Source organism: Microcaecilia unicolor, chromosome 2 (genome assembly GCF_901765095.1).
Source record: "Microcaecilia unicolor chromosome 2, aMicUni1.1, whole genome shotgun sequence".
Lineage (NCBI taxonomy): Eukaryota > Metazoa > Chordata > Amphibia > Gymnophiona > Siphonopidae > Microcaecilia > Microcaecilia unicolor.
In genome coordinates, this window is record NC_044032.1 from 612,807,612 (window position 1) to 612,813,611 (window position 6,000).

Consider the following 6,000-nt stretch of genomic DNA (forward strand, 5'->3'; position numbering starts at 1 on the left):
ACAACTTCCACTGATTGCAGCCCCATAGCGTTGGCCATTTAAACTAGGGGCGTGGAAACAAGCAAAGGATTAAGAAAATAAAACCAAGGTCTGGAGGATCTGTTGCATACAGAAAGAAGCAATGCAAAGAGAAAGGACAGGATTTTCAAAAACGCACAGTGCAATTAAGAAGTCTGAGATATAATGTAGCTAAAAGTCACAGATCCCCATAGAAACAAGTATCAAAATAAAAGAGATGCCGGATCTACCTTTTAAAACGTTACATCCATCCGTGACACGCTCCCCTTCCAAGAATAATAAGTTAATAGCTTTCATCTCGGAGGTGTGGTGCTGGTTAAGTGGCAACTGGATGGCAGGCTGCAATGAGACAACAACGGAGCCGCTGATGCTCTCAACCGCACAACTGCCAACCACTGAACCACCTGTCTCACCAAAGTTTGCCTCCGTATCTAACTCACCTCTCCCGCTCGGCTACAAGTAACCGTTCAGCTGCTCTGTCCTCGAACCGACCCAGTGAGGCAGAACCAATGCCGCCGCTCCCTCCTCGCTACACCTGACCCGCTTCCCCGAGGACTCCGCACCACCACCACCAGCCTTCACGCTGAGCTGGCTGCGGCGCCCGGACTGGGGGAGGGGAATGCAGTACGCAGGCGCAGCGCTCGGGCGGGGCGGGGTCCAACACAGGTGACGTGCCCGCCCCTTTACTTTCCCTGCGCGCGAGGGAAGCGGGTAGCGGTTGCAGCCCTTTCCCCTTTCCCCTCCCCCTCCCGGCCGGGCACGCGCTCAGAGCGAGCCTGGCTGCCCGCTGCCGCCCACCGAAGGGGAAGGGGTGGGACAAGTAGAGGGGTCGCCAGGGCATTAGCTGGAATTCCAGGTTTTCCTGGCAGACCATTCCATAGCTATCACACCCTGCCCTGCATTTTCCAGTGCTTTTATCTTGGCATACTCTCTTATTCCCCCACACATCTTCTTTACAAGTACCCTATGCTGAACTTCACTTCATGGTCCTCTAGGCTCCTGTTTCAATAAAAAAAAAAAAATTACTCTAAAGGTGGCACCTGCCTCTGTCAATTTCAATATGCATATAGAGGAGTGTGGTAGCCGTGTTAGTCCACTCTTAAGGTTATCAATAGAAATCAAACAAAATAAAACATGGAAAAGAAAATAAGATGATACCTTTTTTATTGGACATAACTTAATACATTTCTTGATTAGCAGAAGAAGGGCAACCTTCGAAAGCTAATCAAGAAATGTATTAAGTTATGTCCAATAAAAAAGGTATCATCTTATTTTCTTTTCCATGTTTTATTTTGTTTGATTTCTATTGATAATATTCATATAGAAAGAGAGAGAGATATGTATACATATAACAAGACACAGAGGGGCCCTTTTACTAAGGCACATAGGCACCTACACGCGTCAATTTAGAACTACCGCTTGGTTACCGTGTGCCCCGGGCGGTAATTCTATTCTTGACGCGCGCCCAAAAAGCATGGCAGAAAATATTTTCTATTTTGTACCGCTTGGCTCTAACCGTTGCCCCATGTAAGCCGCATTGAGCCTGCCGTGAGTGGGAAAGCGCGGGGTACAAATGTAACAAAAAAACCCCAGGTGGTAATTGGCAGTGTACACGCGCTTGCGACTACCGCCTGGTTAACCGCTTAGCTAAGTCAATGGGTGGCAGTAAGGTCTCAGGCCCAAAATGAACGTGCGCTCATTTACATTTTTTGCCGCACATCCATTTCGGCCACAAAAAAAAGTCCTTTTTTGCAGGTGCGCTGAAAAATGGACCTGTGCACATCCAATACACGCACCTACACCAGGGCAGGTCATTTTTCAGCGCGCCTTAGTAAAAGGGCCCCAGAATGATCTGTCCATCACATTCGGTACAACATCGGTAGGAAAATCACGTCTGTGTGCAGAAGCAGATATTTTAACACTCTTCAAAATAAAAGAAAAACTAGCCTCCACACAACAAATCACACGCCGAAAACAGTGAAGATGGAAATCTCAACCGTTTTCTGTGCGTGATATTTAAAATACACTTTAAAAATTTTTTTTTACCATGGATACTGTTGTAGAGGTTACACTGTATATAACGTAATGGACAGCTCATTCACTATGCGTATTTCATACTATTTGTTTTAAATAAAATTGTTTATTTGGACCTGATATACAGCAAAATAAATCCAAACAGGCAACTAAGCGGTTTACAGGAAAATTTTCAAGTACAATGTAGATTATTTTACAAGTTTATACCCTGCTTAAACCCCTAATCCTGTCTGTTCAGTGCATAGGTCCATGTTAAGGATCTGCAGAGCGCCTTGTTAGCATTAGTACAAATCCTTGGCTTTAGAGTCAGCTGAAAGCATGTTGCTGTTTGTAAATTGTGCATTACAGTATCCTGAGTCTCATGCTAATCTATCCCCTGCATTTCAAGCCACTGGGGAAGAGAGGAGCTCTGTGTGTTATTTGGTTACCTGGGAACATGAGGTCACATCAAGAACAGATGTTTGTATAAATAACAGCCAAGGATTAGATTTGTTTAGCAAAGCCAGTCCTCAGGCTTAGGAAAATAAATAGTGACCAGAATTGGAGAGCTAGCTCAGTTCAACTTTCTGTCTCCACAGCCACTGTATGAGACAGGCATCCCTGGTCCAATCTGCAGCTTTTGGGTCACTCATGGGAGATGCAGAGATTTGTAAGGGTACCGGCAAGGATCCTGAGGTGAGGAAGATCTGCTCCTTGTAACGCTGGGCAAGTCACTTAACCCTGTATTGCTCCAGGTACAAAATAAGTACCTGTATATAATATGCAAACTGCTTTGATTGTAACCGCAGAAAGGCGATATATCAAATCCCATCCCCATGTGCACAATGGAGGATTATCATTACCTACCCCAACTCAAAACTGCAAAGTTCAAATGTTGCCTAAGGGACCGATAAGGAAAATAAATAAAAACAGAGTGCTAAGCTATACACACCTTACAAATTAAAAGTTATTCTCTATGATTCAGACCTTGGCACACAAGCAAAGAAGGCTTGTTCTGTCCTTGGCAGCAAGTCAGCCACCTCAGTGATCAGAGTGCTACACACTCTTAAAGCAACACCCTGATAAAAATTCAGCCAGGGGTGAAAGCACAGCTGGGTGTGTGTGCACAGTATCTAAAGAGGGAAGTTCAAAGCACTAACTTCCAGATTCTATTTATCACACCTTAATTTCCGTGCGGAAATTGAAGCATATTCTATAACAATACGTGTATCTTTGGTTAACTAGCTAATCAGTACTGTTTATTGGATGTTAACAAGCAATTATCAGCACTAATTGGCATTAAGATTTACACATGCAACTCACTAAGTGTATTCTGTAACGTGGTGCACCCAAATTCTCAATTCTAAGTCGTATAGTTGAACAGAGGGCGTGGCCATGGGGGGAGTGTGGGTGTTTCTAAAATCTATGGGGTCCTTTTACAAAGGCATGCTAGCATTATTAGCATGCGCCAAAAATAAACACACGCTAAACGTTAGAGACACCCATATATTTCTATGGGCATCTCTAGTGTTTAGTGCACACTAATCATTAGCACACAATAAAACCATTTTGCACCTAATTTAGGCGTCGGGATTTACACCAAGCAAAACTTGGTGTAAATGGCCGTAACTATCTTTTGGTCACATATACCGAGCAGAAATTTAAGCCTATTCTATAAAATTTAGGCGTACCTTAGAGAATGTGCCTAGGGGTATTTTCTTTCTGCGTGGAATGTTCAGGCGTCATATATAGAATCTAGCCCTATGGGGGTTATCCCTTAAAAACAGGTATATATGATTACAATACCAGCATATACATGCATGTATTACATTTCATTTTTTCATTTATTAGGATTTAACACCTTTTTGAAGGAATTCACTCAAGGCGGTGTACAGCAAGAATAAGTCAAAAATAAGCAATAGAGAATTACAGCAGTATTCAAACAACAATACAAAGTATGGCGTGGAGGGGCATAATTGAACAAAAACGTCTATCTCCATGGGTGTTTATCTCCGAGAACGAGTCCGTGAAGGGGCGGACCGAACCGTATTTTCGAAAAAAATAGACATCCATGTTTTATTCGACAATTTCTGAGCTGGGCGTTTTTGTTTTTCAGTGATAATGGAAAATGAAAGTGCCCAGCTCAAAAACGAATAAATCCAAGGCATTTGTTCATGGGAGGGGCCAGGATTCGTAGTGCACATGCCAGGACACCAACCGGGCACCCTAGGGGGCACTTTTACAAAAAAAAAAAAGGTAAAAGAGCTCCCAGGTGCATAGCACCCTTCCCTTGGGTGTTGAGCCCCCCAAATCCCCCTCAAAACCCACCGCCCACAAGTCTACACCATTACTATAGCCCTAAGGGGTGAAGGGGGGCACCTACATGTGGGTACAGTGGGTTTGGGGGGCGGTGTGGAGGGCTCCCATTTACCAGCACAAGTGTAACAGGGGGGGGATGGGCCTGGGTCTACCTGCCTGACGTCCACTGCACCCCCTAATAACTGCTCCAGTGACCTGCATACTGCTGCCAGGGAGGTGGGTATGACATTTGAGGGTGAACATAAAAAGTTGTGAAACGGCATATTTTTGTGGTGGGAGGGGGTTTGTGACCACTGGGGGAGTCAGGGGAGGTCATCCCCGATTCCCTCTGGTGGTAATCTGGTCATTTAGGGCACTTTTTGGGGCCTTATTCGTGAAAAAACAGGGTCCAGGAAAAGTGCCCTAAATTCTAGCTACAAACGCATACTTTTTTTCCATTATCGGCGAAAGGCGCCCATCTCTGTTCGGGTGATAACCACGCCCCAGTTCCGCCTTCACCACGCCTTTGACATGCCCCCATCAACTTTGTCCGCATCCGCGACGGAGTGCAGTTGAAAACGTCCAAATTCGGCTTTCGATTATACCGCTTTATTCGTTTTTGTGAGATAAACGTCTATCTCCCAATTTGGGTCGCAATATAGGCGTTTTTCTTTTTCAATTATAAGCTGGCTAGTATGCCACATTACAACGTCAACACAATATAGTATACAATAAAACATTTTTATAGACAGCATAGTATTTGATGAAAGGAGTGTTCAAGGAGGACAGTACACTGACCACAGAGGGCCATCACAGCACTAGTTGTCCCCCAAATGAATGTCTGTCATGGCTTCTAACCCACACTCATTGGCTATACCACTGTCAGCTCCAAAGTTCGATATCTCCCCTATGAGACATCCCTCAAGGCCCAAGCTAGGTGCCCTGACATATCCACTTTATAGTGGGCCCCCTAATGCCCCCTCATGGGAACTCTCACCTATGTGTATACTTCCCCTCCCCGCGCACCCCAAAGTATGGGCATGAGTCATGGGGTGATATGCAGCCACTGCCATCAGAGACGGCCCTAAACCAGCTAACACGAGTTTTTCAGTTCTCTTAAGACTTGAAAACTAACAAAATCTTAATATCCTGCAGCATAAACCTTGGCACACCAGCACACCCTGAAGCCTCTTTCTTTTTCTGATATTTTCTTTATTGCATAAACAAATCAATGTACTCACAGTCAGAAGGGGTGCTTCATAGCACAGAGACTTTGTTATTCTGGGCTGAAACAATGTTTGGAGGTAGAAGTCTGAGGAAAAACAATTCTACTGCTGAGGTGGAAAACAGATGAACAGGCAGAGACAGCTCAGAAATGGATGCCTGGAACGTGCTATATCTTATTGACAAGATATATTATTTATTTATTTATTACATTTGTACCCCGCGCTTTCCCATACATGGCAGGCTCAATGCGGCTTACATAGTAACGGTAAAAAACCAAGTTCTCTTCAGGGAGTTTATCAGGCCAAGTACTGACAGAAAACAAGATGGAGAAAGTTTCAAAGCTAGAACAAGGGGAAAAGCAGGGGGGCTCCCAAGCCCAAAGAACAAGAGCATAAAGACCAATGAGACAGAGCCATCAGGTAGCAAGGCAGTCAAGCTAGGCTG

The 6,000-nt window shown here is 44.6% G+C and overlaps 1 protein-coding gene across 1 annotated transcript in view; it reads right to left on the reverse strand.

The window, feature by feature from the left end:
* Positions 1–604, reverse strand: part of FHDC1 (FH2 domain containing 1) — a 120,099-nt gene extending 119,495 nt beyond the window's left edge. The window contains exon 1 of the mRNA XM_030191629.1: positions 459–604. The gene's annotated coding sequence lies outside the window, so the exon portion shown is untranslated. The remainder of the gene's footprint in view (positions 1–458) is intronic.
* Positions 605–6,000: the final 5,396 nt, after the last annotated feature.